Source organism: Pseudophryne corroboree, chromosome 2, assembly GCF_028390025.1.
Source record: "Pseudophryne corroboree isolate aPseCor3 chromosome 2, aPseCor3.hap2, whole genome shotgun sequence".
NCBI lineage: Eukaryota > Metazoa > Chordata > Amphibia > Anura > Myobatrachidae > Pseudophryne > Pseudophryne corroboree.
This window is the reverse complement of record NC_086445.1, coordinates 694,827,577-694,847,640: the sequence shown is the minus strand read 5'-3', so window position 1 is coordinate 694,847,640 and position 20,064 is coordinate 694,827,577. Positions and strand designations below refer to the sequence as shown.

Here is a 20,064-nt window from a genome sequence, read left to right as displayed (position 1 = left end):
CCACGAAAAGACTGCGCCTGATAATACGGCGTCTTCTCATGTTGAGAGGCGACCTGGGGTACAAACGTGGATTTCCCAGCTGTTGCCGTGGCCACCAGGTCTGAAAGACCGACCCCAAATAACTCCTCCCCTTAATAAGGCAATACTTCCAAATGCCGTTTGAAATCCGCATCACCTGACCACTGTCGTGTCCATAACCCTCTACTGGTAGAAATGGACAACGCACTTAGACTTGATGCCAGTCGGCAAATATTCCGCTGTGCATCACGCATATATAGAAATGCATCTGTTAAATGCTCTATAGGCAATAATATACTGTCCCTATCTAGGGTATCAATATTTTCAGTCAGGGAATCCGACCACGCCAACCCAGCACTGCACATCCAGGCTAAGGCGATTGCTGGTCGCAGTATAACACCAGTATGCGTGTAAATACCTTTTAGGATACCCTCCTGCTTTCTATCAGCAGGATCCTTAAGGGCGGCCATCTCAGGAGAGGGTAGAGCCCTTACAAGCGTGTGAGCGCTTTATCCACCCTAGGGGATGTTTCCCAACGCACCCTAACCTCTGGCGGGAAAGGATATAATGCCAATAACATTTTAGAAATTATCAGTTGTTATCGGGGGAAACCCACGCATCATCACACACCTCATTTAATTTCTCAGATTCAGGAAAACTACAGGTAGTTTTTTCTCACCGAACATAATACCCCTTTTTGGTGGTACTCGTATTATCAGAAATGTGTAAAACATTTTTCATTGCCTCCATCATGTAACGTGTGGCCCTACTGGAAGTCACATTTGTCTCTTCACCGTCGACACTGGAGTCAGTATCCGTGTCGGCGTCTATATCTGCCATCTGAGGTAACGGGCGCTTTAGAGCCCCTGACGGCCTATGAGACGTCTGGACAGGCACAAGCTGAGTAGCCGGCTGTCTCATGTCAACCACTGTCTTTTATACAGAGCTGACACTGTCACGTAATTCCTTCCAACAGTTCATCCACTCAGGTGTCGACCCCCTAGAGGGTGACATCACTATTACAGGCAATCTGCTCCGTCTCCACATCATTTTTCTCCTCATACATGTCGACACAAACGTACCGACATACAGCACACACACAGGGAATGCTCTGATAGAGGACAGGACCCCACTAGCCCTTTGGGGAGACAGAGGGAGAGTTTGCCAGCACACACCAGAGCGCTATATATATACAGGGATAACCTTATATAATAAGAATTTACTTACCGATAATTCTATTTCTCGGAGTCCGTAGTGGATGCTGGGGTTCCTGAAAGGACCATGGGGAATAGCGGCTCCGCAGGAGACAGGGCACAAAAAGTAAAGCTTTAGGATCAGGTGGTGTGCACTGGCTCCTCCCCCTATGACCCTCCTCCAAGCCAGTTAGATACTGTGCCCGGACGAGCGTACATAATAAGGAAGGATTTTGAATCCCGGGTAAGACTCATACCAGCCACACCAATCACACTGTACAACCTGTGATCTGAACCCAGTTAACAGTATGATAACAGCGGAGCCTCTGAAAAGATGGCTCACAACAATAATAACCCGATTTTTGTAAGTATGTACAAGTATTGCAGATAATCCGCACTTGGGATGGGCGCCCAGCATCCACTACGGACTCCGAGAAATAGAATTATCGGTAAGTAAATTCTTATTTTCTCTATCGTCCTAGTGGATGCTGGGGTTCCTGAAAGGACCATGGGGATAATACCAAAGCTCCCAAACGGGCGGGAGAGTGCGGATGACTCTGCAGCACCGAATGAGAGAACTCCAGGTCCTCCTTAGCCAGGGTATCAAATTTGTAGGATTTTACAAACGTGTTTGCCCCTGACTAAATAACCGCTCGGCAAAGTTGTAAAAGCCGAGACCCCTCGGGCAGCCGCCCAAGATGAGCCCACCTTCCTTGTGGAATGGGCATTTACATATTTTGGCTGTGGCAGGCCTGCCACAGAATGTGCAAGCTGAATTGTATTACACATCCAACTAGCAATAGTCTGCTTAGAAGCAAAAGCACCCAGTTTGTTGGGTGCATACAGGATAACAGCAAGTCAGATTTCCTGACTCCAGCCGTCCTGGAAACATATATTTTCAGGGCCCTGACAACATCTAGCAACTTGGAGTCCTCCAAGTCCCTAGTAGGTGCAAGGCACCACAATAAGCTGGTTCAGGTGAAACACTGACACCACCTTAGGGAGAGAACTGGGGACGAGTCCGCAGCTCTGCCCTGTCCGAATGGACAAACAGATATGGGCTTTTTTGAGAAAAAACCACCAATTTGACACTCGCCTGGTCCAGGCCAGGGCCAAGATCATGGTCACTTTTCATGTGAGATGCTTCAAATCCACAGATTTGACTGGTTTTAAACCAATGTGATTTGAGGAATCCCAGAACTACGTTGAGATCCCACAGTGCCACTGGAGGCACAAAAGGGGGTTGTATATGCAATACTCCCTTGACAAAATTCTGGACTTCAGGAACTGAAGCCAATTCTTTCTTACTTCAGCATCTGCAAGGGGGCCGGCGGCAAGGCTCCGGTGACCATCCAGGCTGTACCTGTGATCGTCCCTCTGGAGCTGATGTCCAGTAGCCAAGAAGCCAATCCATCCTGCACGCAGGTGAGTTCACTTCTTCTCCCCTAAGTCCCTCGTTGCAGTGATCCTGTTGCCAGCAGGACTCACTGTAAAATAAAAAACCTAAGCTAAACTTTTCTAAGCAGCTCTTTAGGAGAGCCACCTAGATTGCACCCTTCTCGGCCGGGCACAAAAATCTAACTGGCTTGGAGGAGGGTCATAGGGGGAGGAGCCAGTGCACACCACCTGATCCTAAAGCTTTACTTTTTGTGCCCTGTCTCCTGCGGAGCCGCTATTCCCCATGGTCCTTTCAGGAACCCCAGCATCCACTAGGACGATAGAGAAAAGTGTTTTTCCCCTTATAGCTGCTGTATCTTTAATACTGCGCGTAATTAGTGCCCCCCCTCTCTTTTTTAACCCTTTCTGTAGTGTAGTGACTGCAGGGGAGAGCCAGGGAGCTTCCCTCCAACGGAGCTGTGAGGGAAAATGGCGCCAGTGTTCTGAGGAGATAGGCTCCGCCCCCTTATCGGCGGCCTTATCTCCCGTTTTTCTATGTATTCTGGCAGGGGTTAAATGCATCCATATAGCCCAGGAGCTATATGTGATGCATTTTTTGCCATCCAAGGTGTTTTTATTGCGTCTCAGGGCGCCCCCCCCCCCCCCCAGCGCCCTGCACCCTCAGTGACCGGAGTGTGAAGTGTGCTGAGAGCAATGGCGCACAGCTGCAGTGCTGTGCGCTACCTTGTTGAAGACAGGACGTCTTCTGCCGCCGATTTTCCGGACCTCTTCTGTCTTCTGGCTCTGTAAGGGGGCCGGCGGCGCGGCTCTGGGACCCATCCATGGCTGGGCCTGTGATCGTCCCTCTGGAGCTAATGTCCAGTAGCCTAAGAAGCCCAATCCACTCTGCACGCAGGTGAGTTCGCTTCTTCTCCCCTTAGTCCCTCGATGCAGTGAGCCTGTTGCCAGCAGGTCTCACTGAAAATAAAAAACCTAATTTAAACTTTTACTCTAAGCAGCTCAGGAGAGCCACCAAGATTGCACCCTTCTCGTTCGGGCATAAAAATCTAACTGAGGCTTGGAGGAGGGTCATAGGGGGAGGAGCCAGTGCACACCAGCTAGTCCTAAAGCTTTTACTTTTGTGCCCAGTCTCCTGCGGAGCCGCTATTCCCCATGGTCCTTACGGAGTCCCCAGCATCCACTTAGGACGTTAGAGAAATGACAGTTAGTCATTGATTGGTTGGTACTACTACAGGGTCTACTTACAAAGCCATTGAGAGAGATAAAGTACAAACCAATCAGCTCCTAATTACCAAGTTACAGGCTGTGTTTGAAAAATTAGAGTTAGGAGCTTATTGATTGGTATGTGTTGTATGTCCACTTTACCTTTCTCCATGCTTTGATAAATACCCTCCTTAGTGAATGTTTGGAGGAGAATTAGGGTTAGGTTTAGGCAAAACACTGATGGGACTTACTTTGTCCCTATTCTTCACATTCTTAAGGATAGTCATCGACAGGGCTACGTCTGATGGTCTCCATGCAGTTGGTGGTTTACATCTATAGCAGGAAACCATGAATGAGTTACACCATCGATGGTCATCACTACCACCATTCTGAGTCTCCCAGTGGGACATGGTGAGCTTTGGACCAATCAGGGAAGGAGGGCAAGGCTATGTGTTTTAAAAAATATATATATATATGACGTAAGACAGTTTTGTTTGGAAGAGGCTTGGTCACGTACCCTCAGTACAGTAGGGACTGCAGTATGTCTTGATGGCCCTGCACATTGTATACTGCATTAAAATTGTGAACAAACACAGTAAAAAAACCACAAGTATTAATAGAAAGACAAAGCGAGAAGAGGTCCTTACTCTTAAGCTTACAATCTACACAAAAAGATTTCAATTCTAACTAACGTCACCATACCTCCAAAATAAACCACAACTACAGTAGCTAATGAATCCGCTTGCGATCAGAGAACGTTTCTATAATTAAACACTAACCAGTCAGCGATATGCAGCAAAAATATGCAGCAAAAAGCATTATTATGTCCTTATTCTATAATCTGTAGTCCAAACAGAAAAAATAATAATAATTAATTATTATGCAAATTCTAAGTTATATACATATAAATCTTGCAGTTGACTCAGTGTCATGTGCAGAACTGCGGCTGACCCCTTAGGTTTCTATTTTTGCTTCCTCATACATACATTGCTTAGTTTCCTTCATCCTGGTCAGCACAGTTGCCATGGAAACGTATGAGACAGATGTATCCGCCCTTAGGACTGCGGGAAGGTGAAAACCCATGGAATTTACATCAGCAACAGTGACAAGAAGACAATGATAACCAGTGCAGGCCAATCACAGCAGAGCAAGCTCTGACATCACAAACAACTATACTCAGAAAAAGAGCCCTAAACTGAAACACATGAATGTCACTGCATGGGGTCGATCTGTAGAGCTAGCTGTGTTTATTCACTGCAGAGCTCATCTGGGGGTGCACAATATAATTATGTGTGTACAAACATGTAAGAGAGGATAGAGAACATGGACAGTTGTGTGTAGTGTTTGTTTTTGGATTGCTTGTGTTTCATTGTTTTGCAAGAGTTAATGTAAAATAAGAATGAGTGGCAGCTATTAGAGTCTATACTGAGTGTTCTGTGGTACGCTTCCTCACCTTTCTCTCTCTGTTCCCTGTATTCTTTCTTCCTTGATCACGCCTACCTTCCTTAGTTTTATTATAGTCTTATCAATTTGCATAGACAGGAATCATAATCGCTAGACTGTTGTCATGACACCTATCAGGTCACAGATTATCATTCTGAGGCACCTCCCTGTGCCCGGAAGAGAGCTGGCACAATGCTAACCATGTTTTCAGATACCTTTATCATTTTCCAATACTATCAGTCAGAAGAAAAGAACATAGGCTCCTTACCTTAAAATAGATTTTTTTTCTTTATTAAGTATACATATAAAGTATCTGCTGTCTGTGTCTGCACAGTGCATGCTTGCAATGATTTGGCTGCATTCCTACTGTCTGTAATAGGATCCTGCATTTGGCACAGGTAGGAAGTGTGTGAGACTAGTTCATTACAACACAAACAGGTCCTCAGGGACACAAAGGAAGAACCTCAAAGGAAAAGGGCAATTTAAGCATATCAGACCCAACAAACGTAGACATATATTTACTGCACCAACGCATATAAATCACATTAAATATCTCTTCCGCCAAAGAGAACTTAAAAAGAAACATTAAGGAAAACATTGCACACTTTATATCCGAAATCCATTAAAATACTATCTCCCTCTATTGTATAAATGTGATAGCTAAATATATTTACTAAAGTTGAGGCCTCATAGAAAATCTTACACTTATAGTTTCCCCAACATCAATATGGTGTTTTTGTCTAAAAATAGCAGTAATCGAGAAAGCGGGATTATATTCTGTGTATATATAATTTTATCTTTTATTATTTTATAATTGGAATAAATGTCTCCACATGGCAGTGTTGAAGCAGTTAACGCTTTCAAATTGCTTAGTTTATTATTTTTCACTAGGGATGTAGTTGGCATCCCAGCGTTCGGGATCCCGGCCGTCAGAATACTGGCACCCGAATCCTTACAGCTGTCAGAATATCGAAGCCACAATCTCATCAACCAGAATCCGTATCCCGTACCCAACTCTTTTCACTGTTCTACAGAATGATCGGTAGATTGTTATCATTAATCAGGGGATTACTACGTTATGCCAGCTGTTGGGATCCCGGTGCTGGGATCCTGACCGCCGGCATGCTGGCAGCGAGGCGAGCACAAACGAACCTCTTGCGGGTTCGCTTTGCTCACCACGCTGTGCTCGCCATGCTGCGGGCACGGTGGTGCGCTATGTGTGCCACGCTATTTATTCTCCCTCCAGGGGTGTCGTGGACCTCCCAAAAGGGATAATAGTTGTCGGTATGCTGGCTGTCGGGATCCCAGCACCGGGATGAATAACAAATGAACATGAGACCTAAAAACAATAGGTTATGTTTACAGCTCTTTTTGAGTCTTTCTTAGGGATGGATGTTAGATTTAGGCGGTGCACAAGATGTTTTCCGGGGAGCGTCAACCGTCAATTACTCGTCTATCAAAATTTAATTTTGCATACGAGCTACTTACTCACACTAGTGCCGGATGTAACCCGTATTTCCCGACAGCCAGCATATCAAATGCCTCCCTTAATCAGTGTTTATAGTGTAAGACAGCCAAACACACTGAGATATCGGCAGTACTGAAGAATCAGCCCAGTAGAAAAGCTATACGATAAACATGGTTAACATATGGACTTATAAAGGATGGATTTAATGGTCAGGCCTCCCTTAGGCACAACATTAAAGACTGCCCTAACTGCGCCCATTATTAGTTTATAAGTCCGAATATGGGGATTGCCATTATAATATAATGATAAAACAAGTCATGAGTTATTATATTTCCTTTTATTTTTAAACAAGTATTCATTAAGTACCTGTAGGTCAGTTTACAGGGGCTTCATTCTTGCTTTCAAAGTATGTCTGACAGTATGAAAATAAATGGCCACGTGCCACCCCAAAAAGAGACACCCCCTAAACTCTAAGAGGCCTCAAAACAGTTCCAAAGGCTTGGGTTCTGCACATGGATCTCATCCAATATGGACAGCTAGGCGTGTGGGAGATTGGTCAATGAGTACTAAATGACAACATTAGCCTATCTGGCCATAATAACATTTCCTAAGGGTATGCTGACATGGACATGTTGTACTTTGACAGATGATAAGACAGTTCACAGATTTATTTATAAAACATCCTTTTTACTGCCATACAGCGTTATTTATTGCTAAATAAATTTTCAAAATGTGAACTGAAGAAACATACACAGTGTACATTGTAAAAAAAAAAAAGCATGAAGCAAGTGCCAAGACATTCATGTGTATATATCCTATCTATGAATATTTTCTGACACAGATGTAGCATTTAAAACATTGAATGGTTTACAATTCATCATTGGTCTTCAATCTGCGGCCCTCCAGCTGATGTGGAACTACTCTATACTTGCACAGTTATCTCAAACCTCAAATATATAAACCAGGGGTCAGGGAACTTTTTTATCTTTTACACCAAAACATATTTAGATACGCCGACGTTACCCCCTTGATTTGAAAGGAAGGAAATCATATATTATTGTGCATATATACTGGACATCACTGTTTATATGGCATTTCTGAGATACTCAGTGCTTAAAGTGGTCCTAGAGAGGTGGTGGAACTCACCCCCCTCCCCACGGTGCCCATGTAATAAAGGTATTGCGCGCGCCTACGGCGCGCGCAGCAAAAGGGGGGGTGGCCTCAAAAAGAAAGGGGCGTGGTCACACAATAGTAATAATGCCCACAGTAGTAGTACCCAAGTGGAAATTTTGAAGTGGGGGTATGGAAAAGTGAAGGGTGCAATTATGTGCGCGCCGAAGGCGCGCGCACTCCTGACAAGGGGGCGTGGCCACGCAAAAGGGGGCGTGCCCTTCAGTGTAGTTTACCACACCATATACCCCTTATACACATTATGCACCACAATAGTAGGACCCCTTTCACATTATACCTCACAGTATGAGCCGAAATTCACATTTATACCACACAGTATGAGCCACATTCATATTACACCACACAGTATGAGCCAAATTCACATTACACCACACAGTATGAGCCAAATTCACATTACACCACACAGTATGAGCCGAAATTCACATTACACCACACAGTATGAGCCGAAATTCACATTATAGCACACGGTATGAGCCGGAATTCACATTACACCACACAGTATGAGCCGAAATTCACATTATAGCACACGGTATGAGCCGAAATTCACATTACACCACACAGTATGAGCCGAAATTCACATTATAGCACACGGTATGAGCCGAAATTCACATTATAGCACACGGTATGAGCCGAAATTCACATTATAGCACACGGTATGAGCCGAAATTCACATTATAGAGTGACAGGGAGAGTGACAGCAGGGACATGGAAAGTGACAGCAGGGACATGGAAAGTGACAGCAAGGGAATACAGTAGGGACTAGGGAGAGAGAAAGGCAGCAGGTTAGATTACCTGTTTAGCAGCGGCGGTGGTCTGCGGTGCTGTGGATGAGTAGGCTGTGGTAGGCGTGACGTGGAGGAGGCTGTGGGCCTCGGAGATAGTGCGGAGGAGGAGGCTGTGGGTGCGCAGAGGTCCGAGGGCGGGGCGGCAGAAGAGGCTGAGGGCGGCTGCAGTGGATCTGGAACCAGGCTGGCTTTATTATCCCTGCCGCCGCATTGAGCTCCTGTGACCACGGCGCTAATATTTCAAAACTGCTGCGGACCAATCAGCGACAGATTTGAACTAGTAGCGCCGCGGTCACAGGAGCTCGATGCAGCGGCAGGGATAATAAAGCCGGCCTGGTCCCAGATCCGCTGCAGCTGGGAGTCTGGAACCTGGGCTTCCAGTGAGGCGGCGATGGTAGGGGTGGAGCGACGGACGGCGGACCGGGAACGCAGCTTCTTTGTCGGCCCATACAGTAATGCCCCCAGCAGTAGCACCCCTTATATGCCCACAGTAGTAGTGCCCCTTATGCAATGCCCCCAACAGTAGTGCCCCTTATGAAGTGCCCCCTTTACAATGCCCTCATTAACTGTGCACCCCATCAGTAATGCCCTTAATGGTAATGCCCCTGTGTAGTATTGCCCCTAGTCGTTTAGCCCCAGTAGTCATGCCCATACTGGTAATGCCCCTGCAGTTATGACCCCAGCAATTTACTCCCCCCCCCCCTTTAGTTTAGCCTCTGAGTGGTAATGCCCCCGGTAGTTTTGCCCTCATGTAGTTTGCCCCATGTAGTTTATCCCCCAGTGGTAATGCCCCCTGCAGTTGTGCCCCCAGTTGTTTAGCCCCTGTAGTTTAGCCCCCATGTAGTTTGCCAAAGTTAGTAATGTCCCAAGTAGTTTGCCCCCTTGTAGTTATACCCCCAGTAGTTTAGCTCCTGTAATTATGCCCCCTTGTAGTTTAGCCCCCAGTAGTAATGCTGCCAGTAGTTTATCCCTTTGTAGCTTGCCCCCTTGTAGTAATGCCCCCAGTAGTTTGCCCCTTGTAGTTTGCCCCAGCAGTAAAGCCCCCCAGTAGTTTGCCCCCAGTACTAAAGCCCCCCAGTAGTTTGCCCCTCTGTAGTTTGCCCCAGTAGTAAAGCCCCCCAGTAGTTTGCCCCTCTGTAGTTTGCCCCAGTAGTAAAGCCCCCCCAGTAGTTTTGCCCCTCTGTAGTTTGCCCCAGTAGTAAAGCCCCCCAGTAGTAAAAGCCCCCCAGTAACTAGCCCCCAGTAGAAACACCGCTAGTGGTACACATATAGGAGGGAGGGGGGGGGGGGGGGAGCACCATACTTACCAAGCCCTGCTCCCGCCGCAGTCCTCTCTCGCCGCCCGCTCCTCGGCACTATGGGAGAGACGTCATGACGTCTCTCCCATAGCGCGCACTGACAGAGCCGGAAGCCGGAGCTCAGTACTGAGCTCCGGCTGCCGCTGCGGAGAGGGAGACGGGCGCCCGCTGGTAACGCGATCTCAGCGGGCGCCCGCTGGTAACGCGATCTCAGCGGGCGCCCGGCATCTCCCTGCAGCGCCGCCCGGGACATCGGGTTAGGTGAGCCGGGGGAGGCGGAACTGCGTTCCGTCTCCTGGTGGAACTGACGGAACGCAGTTCCGCCCCGTTCCGGCTCACTTTAACCCCTGGAGATACTGTATGTGTGTGTGTGTGTGTGTGTGTGTGTGTGTATATATATATATATATATATATATATATATATATATATATATATAACACTTTCACCCCAAAACACCAGAATGAATGTAAGAAAGATGGATGCGGGGGGAAGGGGGGGGGGGCACGACTTTTAGGAGACAGATGGTCACATCCTCACTGGTAATGTCAGTGGGAATTTCCCACTGTTAAGTGGGCCACTGTCTGATCCTGCTGAACTCCGTCAGTGGTCAGCCACAGAACACTACAAGTTCTGTGTGTGGGTTGGCGGGCCGCGGGCGGGAGGACAGGACAGTGCAGGACGGGCGGGCGTGAGGGAATGTAGTGTGACATCAACACGTCACACCGCAGCCAGGAACACAGCACAGGGCGGCCAGGAGCACAGCGCAGGGTGGGCAGGAGGGAGCGCGGTGTGACGGAGCGACTGTCCATTACCCCCAGGAATTTCATTTTTACCCCGTTTTGGGTAATTTACCCCTGTTCCCAGATCACTGATATAAACATTTGACATTTTCTTTTTTAACAATATTTTTCACAACAGTGTTCCTTACAACCCATGATATGCTAGTACAGTTATAGCAACAGTGAATGCACAATTATCACTAGTCCACTTTTATTAGACGGTTAGAAGTTATTTGGAATCCACTCCTGTTTACATTCCCAATGTTGCTATAGTAGCTTTCTTATTTAATGTCTGTGTTAATGACAGAAGCAACATTCCAGTTTGCAATCTTAGAGAAAGCATTTGTTACAATATAAGCTGTAGTGACAATATTTACATGCAGTGAATTAAGTCATTTCATTTTGAGATTATGAGTGACAAATCTGCATTGTAATGATCATAATCCTCTAGGATTTCATTTGGTTTAAAAATAGGGCAAAATCCTGTATCACACACAGCCCGGCAGTAGTTTTTATGTAAATGAAGGCTATAAATAGACTACTAAACATCCAAAGGTATTATTCTTGCAATTATTTAGGTATGTCTGAAAATACACCCTATAGCATAAAGACTTGCCTGTAAGTAACCATTATGAGAGGATGGGAAGAAAGGCTGCTGTATGCAGAACTGAAGCACAAGGGTGGGGGATGAGTGATGATAGAGAATGTGCCCAGGGAGAGAGCATGGGGCAGAGAGAAAACAGAATGGGATGCAGTGTGCAGGGCCAAATGATAACGCACAAGATAGAACAGAGATGCAGACTGTGGCACAGAAATCTTTTTTTTTTTTTTTCTTGAAAAACAGGAATGATCTCTAAGGATTGGGAAGCTAAACAATGAATGGGATTCACACCATGTCAATAGGGAGGATCTGGCAAGCAGTTAGTGTAATCTCAATGACTGATTTAAAGATCAGTATCACATAGCACCATCGCTGATACCACAGATGCATACAGGTTAACCCCTTCAACACCAGTACTAAAAGGTTATGCTTTGAAAAATGACAACACACCCTTACCTTTCAACCTCCAAAGTATCTGTTGTGGAATAATTGTGTTCCTTTGGTGTCCATTCATCATCTCCATATATAATATAAATTGTTGATGTAAATCTTTGCCTGGCTACATGCTGGTACAGTTCCGTACGCAGTGTAATGTGTGGATGCAGGTTGGTGCTGTATAGAGGTTACATTGAGCCGTGCTGTACACGAAGTATGCACTGAGCATGCTCGAAGTATCCCTAGGGATTTAAATCCCCCCCACGTGACCCAGGGCTGTCAGGCAGAGTGAGAAGATTTAACCCCCTGCCTGTCACTTTACAGATAGATGCTACAGAAGCAGGGGTAGGTTTGGTGCAATACATGCAAACTATTTAATTGGGATTTCATATACACTTGAGTTACAATACGAGTACATCTAATAGCGGACAGGTACTCAGCCACACATCATACACATTATGCATCCTCAACACAGTCAAAATAGCACGGAATACACCTGCATGTTCTGGCTGTGTGTTTACATTCCTTCATTTCAGAGGCATGCTAGGTATTATAATAATATACAACAGCATCCTGTTTATAAAATAAACTGTCGTATTGACAGTCCTGAAGCATTGTATTAGCCTCAGATGTGCGAGGTGTAATGGTCCTGTAAACTCAATCTCTGCTTAATGCACACTATCAGTGTGTAATAAAGTTCATCAAATGTATAACTATATCCAGGGGTGCCATAACGTTTCAAGTTGGGGGATAGATAATTTCATTTTGGTGCCCCTAAATTGCTGATTGTCACCTCCCACCACACCGCCTACCTGACACAGATAGATATATACAGGGATTAGACAAAAATCTGGAAACACCTAGGCAGGGGCATTTTAAGAGAGGAAGGGGCCTGTGTACAGACTCAGGGTGGACCACCTCATCTCCATGGCACAGAAGGCTCTGGCTGCAGCGCCCGTTGCAGGACTACGGAAAGGTAAATATTAAAACAACATGGGTGCAGTGTGTGTGGAGTGTGCCCCCCTGGACTCATACGTAGTCTGGACTCACACCGTGTGCACCACACACATTACACTCATGATAGAAACGCATATGCACCTAGGAAAAGAATGATTTTATTACCTAACTAGGTGACTCATCGCGCCCTACGGGCGCTCTTCACACCGTCTTGATGGGTTACGCCCCCTTAACCCTTGCTCACCTATTTGTATTATATGGAGTATTACCTCCAGTCATAATTGTGTGAGTGGTTAAATATTGCACGGACGTGCGATGGTTAAGGGCCCCTTGCAACGTCGTGAACAGCGCATGTAGGGTCTGTTTAATCACCTTGTAGGTGCTGTGTTTGGAGGAGTGGCGGGTGCGGGGGAGACACAGGTGGCGGTGCCGCGGATGGGGCCCGGAGGTACTGCGAGTGGGGGAGGGGTGGGTAATGCTTTTCCTGCTTCTCCTCCTGGAAGCAGCTAAGCTGCTGTCCTCCCTTTGGCAGTGGCTCTCCCGGAGACTCGCACAGCAGCCAAGCAGCCAGTCACTATTGTTAGTGTCCCAACGCGCCGCATTACAGGGAAGAAGATGCACTCAATAAACTACAGCTCCCAGCAGGCCTTAGCGCCGGAATGCTTTGGCGCTAAGGGCTGCTGGGAGATGTAGTTTATTTAGTGCGTCTACTTCCCTGTAATGCGGCGCATTGGTACACCGGCTGGCAGAACTGACTGACTTGCTGAATTAATGCAAAAGGTGAGGAGAGTGCTGTGCAGTGTCAGTGACACTGCACACCCACTGCACTGCACAGCACTGTCACCTTTTACATTCATTGTCCAGACATTACCCTCCGCGATATTACCCACTCTATCCGTTACATTAGCTATCTCGGGGCTTCCAGGCTGGCAGCCCAGGTGCTGTGTTGCGGAGTCAGGGCCTCTGGGGATCTGGGCACGGTTGTGGCGGGGAGGCACTTCTGTGATATCACGCGCAGAGGAAGCTCTGGGGCTCAGAGAGTATGCAGCGCTGGGAGGGCTATGAAAGCCTTCCGCTGCGACGCTTTCATACACATCTATGCCGGTGACCAGAGCAGCTTTTGTTCCACCTGCGCTGCGGCTAGGGAGTGGGGATTGTTGATGCCAGAGGGGGCAGGTAGATTGCAGCAGGACATAGGACGCTGCAGTAAAAGGATTCCCCCCCCCATATCTACAGCTCAGAGACTTGCTGCAGATGCAGTGGCATACCCTCCAACCCTATGTGGGCACTGCTATTATGTAGTGTTAGGACTGCTGATATCGGAGAAGCCGTGAAGTGGCTCAGCAGCTAAACATGTGTTTGCAAACATATGTGACTAATTCTCTGAATTTCTATTACCAGATAGGTTCAGGTATGGTTACAGGTAATTTTTAGTGTGCTGAAGGGAAATTTAGGGGTGGGGATTTGCACCCCTCCCTCTCTGTCTGTTGTTTGTCTGTGACCCCTCCCCCTTTCCAGCACCTGATACATAATTATCTCCAGGAATGACCGAGCAACTACCATTGCTTGTCTGCTTGTGTGCGAGAGGCATTGAATGGGAGCAGTAATTGGAAGGCATGCTGTTCCTTGTAGTGCCAATAGGAGATCCTGGGGGTGGCTTCCGGGTAAGTTAGCTCTCTGTCTGGATGTGTTTTAGTAATAGCCTTTATCATGAGGCCTACTATGACAAATTACATTTCCCTATGCGGGCACTGCTATTATGTAGTGTTAGGACTGCTGATATCGGAGAAGCCGTGAAGTGGCTCAGCAGCTAAACATGTGTTTGCAAACATGTGTGACTAATTCTCAGAATTTCACCCCCCCCCCTTCTCTGTCTGTTGGATACCCTCCAACTGTACCTTTTTGGCAGGTACAGTACCTTTTTTTTATGGTCTGTACCGATTTTTGGCTCTCCAAACTTCCATTGAAAGTATAGGAAAAGGCGCGTGGTAACGTCACTTTACACGTGGCCACGCCCCGTTTTCGAATTTGTACCGATTTTTATGTGTAAATTGTTGGAGGGCCTGTTGCTGCAGATGCAGTGGGCCTATTTTGGGGTGTGGGCCTGGAGCTGCAGCTCCATCAGCCCCATTGTTAATCCTGCTGTGGGAACACACAGCAGTCAAAGGGCAGAGCCTCCCATTGGATGTAACATGTGTGGGAGGGCGTTTCTCGCCCAATCAGCTGTGGACTGGGTGTGATAGACCTGCTGCTAACCCAATGAGAGCTCCTAGCCACACCCAGAGTTATCCACACAGTCACAGAGTGACAGATCTGGGCTATTATATAGGAGATAAGGTGTAGGACTGCTGTTGACATGCAAGACGGCCTGAATTCTCCTTGGAATGGACAAATATAAGTCCTGGATGGACGACAGTGGAATCTTAAACCATTCTTCATGCAAAACTTGTTCAAGTTCACGTAGTGATGTTGGAGGCTGATAACATGACCGAACCCTGTTCTCCAAAACCGACCACAGGGGCTCTATGATATTGAGGTCCGGTGATTGGAGGGAGCCAGGGAAGATGAGACACCTTGTCTGCATGCTCAGAAAAACACTATTGGATGACACAAGCTGTACGAATCGATGTCTGATCATCTTAGTACCAGGCATCACTTGCCGGAAACAGTGTCTGCATGGGATGGACCTTGTTGGCCAAAATGTTTACATAGTCCTTAGAAGTGACTGAACTGTGCATGGTGATAATGGGGCTGGCAGAATATAATGATATGGCTGCCCAAATTATCACTGACCCTCCCCCATGCTTCACTCTTGGCAAAAGACAGTCCTAATGGTACACTTGCCTCGGTGTTCTCCACATGTAAACTCATCCTGCGGTTGGTAACAGGGCAGAGGACAATTCATCCGACCAGATGACAGTTTTCCATTGCTCAGCAGTCTACGATTTATAAGTGTACACCACTATCTCCTCTTCTTGGTATTTGCCAGGTTTACCAGTAGTTTGGCAACTGCAGTTTGCCCATCAATATCGTACTTGTGGCGTTTCCTCCTACCTGTTCTTGTAGACACAGGTTGTGGAACATGAAAATTCAGCTCAGCAGTCACTTTTGCAGCAGTTGTCTTCTTGGTCACAATCATCCTCAATGGCCTTCTGTCTCAGGCACACAATTTACACTTTCATCCACGCTGATGTTTAGCTGATGATGTTTTTCCACAAACGGTATATGCAGCCATTACCTTTGATACAGTTCCTTGCGATATTCCAAATAAAGTGGCTACTGCAGTCACAGAAACACCCAAAAGGTTGGGCAATCACAATTTGCCCTCTATGGAAGTCCATGAGCTCAGACATGAATCACTAACGCCTGCACAGAACAGTATAGACAGAGCAACTGAAACCTCCAGCCGCCTTGACATGTTTTCCCTCATACAGGAAACACTAATTACTGTGGTGCAACGACCGATTTGACATTGAAAAGAAAACATATGTCTAGTTGACGCATGCCATTGGCGTGCTGTTATATCTATATTTGTATAATTGCCTCCATCTAGGAGGGGTTGTCGCTGCAAGGGGAAAAAGGGGAGGAACATATAAAGTGGGAGTTGAGAATTGCACAGGGCTGTTCCCAGAGGAGGGGCCAGCCCACAGTAACTAGCCACACACTGTAGGGGCTGGTTCTGGGTTCAGGGGGGAAGAGGGCCCTGGAGGTGAGCCAAGAAGGGTTGTGGGGATGGAGAAGGTGGAGCAGCCGGAAATGGGATAGTCTCCATCCTGATACTGCTGGTAACTCTGGTAAACCTAGATGGCGTCCGCACTGCGACCTACGGCCCAGTACATTGACTGACGCCTCTCAATTTTTTTTGGGTGGTGGGGCAGCCACACCTTACTCCTCTAGATATCTCTCTCTCTTTCTCTATATCTGTTGATATTAATTTAACACTAAATATACCAGACCTGTTTTTGTTTGTATTATAATAATTTATTTTATTTTTTACTACTCCATAATTATATAATATGCATTTGATAACAAAAACATTGCTGTCCTTTGTGCTTTCTGTATGTACATTCTCACAGCTGAGTTGAACTTGACTCCATAATCTTCATCGTGGCATAGAGTTATCACTAGCCAGATGGCAGAGATGCTTATTTATCCCTCCTACTGTACTGCAAGTGAAAGCTAAGCCCCCCTGCTGCCTACTAGGAACATATACTTCTTTATAAAATTAAATAAATAAAATAAAATATACATTTTCAGTACATGGACAGCTATGGATTTTTTTTTGTGTGTGTAGTGCCTGTCCCTGCAGTAAATGAAGCCTCATCATGACAATAATACAGTGCACAATATCATGTTTAAATGTGTTCTCAATTAGACTCCCTGTAACTGTGCTGGAAACAGGCTGCCAAGCTGTTCATATACTGGCCAGGGTCAGCAACACAGTAGCCAAATGAAACCAGAAGATGGAATGATAGGATGCTCGCTCAATGGGGGTAATTCTGAGTTGATCACAGCAGCAAGTTTGTTAGCAGTTGGGCAAAACCATGTGCACTGCAGGGGAGGCAGATATAACATGTGCAGAGAGAGTAAGATTTGGGTAGGTTATTTTGTTTCTGTGCAGGGTAAATACTAGAGATGAGCGCCGGAAATTTTTCGGGTTTTGTGTTTTGGTTTTGGGTTCGGTTCCGCGGCCGTGTTTTGGGTTCGACCGCGTTTTGGCAAAACCTCACCGAATTTTTTTTGTCGGATTCGGGTGTGTTTTGGATTCGGGTGTTTTTTTAAAAAAACCCTAAAAAACAGCTTAAATCATAGAATTTGGGGGTAATTTTGATCCCAAAGTATTATTAACCTCAAAAAACATAATTTACACTCATTTTCAGCCTATTCTGAACACATCACACCTCACAATATTATTTTTAGTCCTAAAATTTGCACCGAGGTCGCTGTGTGAGTAAGATAAGCGACCCTAGTGGCCGACACAAACACCGGGCCCATCTAGGAGTGGCACTGCAGTGTCACGCAGGATGGCCCTTCCAAAAAACCCTCCCCAAACAGCACATGACGCAAAGAAAAAAAGAGGCGCAATGAGGTAGCTGACTGTGTGAGTAAGATTAGCGACCCTAGTGGCCGACACAAACACCGGGCACATCTAGGAGTGGCACTGCAGTGTCACGCAGGATGTCCCTTCCAAAAAACCCTCCCCAAACAGCACATGACGCAAAGAAAAAAAGAGGCGCAATGAGGTAGCTGTGTGAGTAAGATTAGCGACCCTAGTGGCCGACACAAACACCGGGCCCATCTAGGAGTGGCACTGCAGTGTCACGCAGGATGTCCCTTCCAAAAAACCCTCCCCAATCAGCACATGATGCAAAGAAAAAGAAAAGAAAAAAGAGGTGCAAGATGGAATTATCCTTGGGCCCTCCCACCCACCCTTATGTTGTATAAACAAAACAGGACATGCACACTTTAACCAACCCATCATTTCAGTGACAGGGTCTGCCACACGACTGTGACTGATATGACGGGTTGGTTTGGACCCCCCCCAAAAAAGAAGCAATTAATCTCTCCTTGCACAAACTGGCTCTACAGAGGCAAGATGTCCACCTCATCTTCACCCTCCGATATATCACCGTGTACATCCCCCTCCTCACAGATTATCAATTCGTCCCCACTGGAATCCACCATCTCAGCTCCCTGTGTACTTTGTGGAGGCAATTGCTGCTGGTCAATGTCTCCGCGGAGGAATTGATTATAATTCATTTTAATGAACATCATCTTCTCCACATTTTCTGGATGTAACCTCGTACGCCGATTGCTGACAAGGTGAGCGGCGGCACTAAACACTCTTTCGGAGTACACACTTGTGGGAGGGCAACTTAGGTAGAATAAAGCCAGTTTGTGCAAGGGCCTCCAAATTGCCTCTTTTTCCTGCCAGTATAAGTACGGACTGTGTGACGTGCCTACTTGGATGCGGTCACTCATATAATCCTCCACCATTCTATCAATGTTGAGAGAATCATATGCAGTGACAGTAGACGACATGTCCGTAATCGTTGTCAGGTCCTTCAGTCCGGACCAGATGTCAGCATCAGCAGTCGCTCCAGACTGCCCTGCATCACCGCCAGCGGGTGGGCTCGGAATTCTGAGCCTTTTCCTCGCACCCCCAGTTGCGGGAGAATGTGAAGGAGGAGATGTTGACAGGTCGCGTTCCGCTTGACTTGACAATTTTGTCACCAGCAGGTCTTTCAACCCCAGCAGACCTGTGTCTGCCGGAAAGAGAGATCCAAGGTAGGCTTTAAATCTAGGATCGAGCACGGTGGCCAAAATGTAGTGCTCTGATTTCAACAGATTGACCACCCGTGAATCCTTGTTAAGCGAATTAAGGGCTGCATCCACAAGTCCCACATGCCTAGCGGAATCGCTCCGTGTTAGCTCCTTCTTCAATGCCTCCAGCTTCTTCTGCAAAAGCCTGATGAGGGGAATGACCTGACTCAGGCTGGCAGTGTCTGAACTGACTTCACGTGTGGCAAGTTCAAAGGGCATCAGAACCTTGCACAACGTTGAAATCATTCTCCACTGCACTTGAGACAGGTGCATTCCATCTCCTATATCGTGCTCAATTGTATAGGCTTGAATGGCCTTTTGCTGCTCCTCCAACCTCTGAAGCATATAGAGGGTTGAATTCCACCTCGTTACCACTTCTTGCTTCAGATGATGGCAGGGCAGGTTCAGTAGTTTTTGGTGGTGCTCCAGTCTTCTGTACGTGGTGCCTGTACGCCGAAAGTGTCCCGCAATTTTTCTGGCCACCGACAGCATCTCTTGCACGCCCCTGTCGTTTTTTAAAAAATTCTGCACCACCAAATTCAAGGTATGTGCAAAACATGGGACGTGCTGGAATTTGCCCATATTTAATGCACACACAATATTGCTGGCGTTGTCCGATGCCACAAATCCACAGGAGAGTCCAATTGGGGTAAGCCATTCCGCGATGATCTTCCTCAGTTGCCGTAAGAGGTTTTCAGCTGTGTGCGTATTCTGGAAAGCGGTGATACAAAGCGTAGCCTGCCTAGGAAAGAGTTGGCGTTTGCGAGATGCTGCTACTGGTGCCGCCGCTGCTGTTCTTGCGGCGGGAGTCCATACATCTACCCAGTGGGCTGTCACAGTCATATAGTCCTGACCCTGCCCTGCTCCACTTGTCCACATGTCCGTGGTTAAGTGGACATTGGGTACAACTGCATTTTTTAGGAGACTGGTGAGTCTTTTTCTGACGTCCGTGTACATTCTCGGTATCGCC

The 20,064-nt window shown here is 46.8% G+C and overlaps 1 protein-coding gene across 1 annotated transcript in view; it reads right to left on the bottom strand.

Moving 5' to 3' along the window:
• The window catches only part of PLEKHA6 (pleckstrin homology domain containing A6), a 296,849-nt gene extending 284,850 nt beyond the window's left edge, over positions 1 to 11,999 (bottom strand). Inside the window, exon 1 of the mRNA XM_063955254.1 lies at positions 11,835 to 11,999. The gene's annotated coding sequence lies outside the window, so the exon portion shown is untranslated. The remainder of the gene's footprint in view (positions 1 to 11,834) is intronic.
• Between the last annotated feature and the right edge of the window lie 8,065 nt (positions 12,000 to 20,064).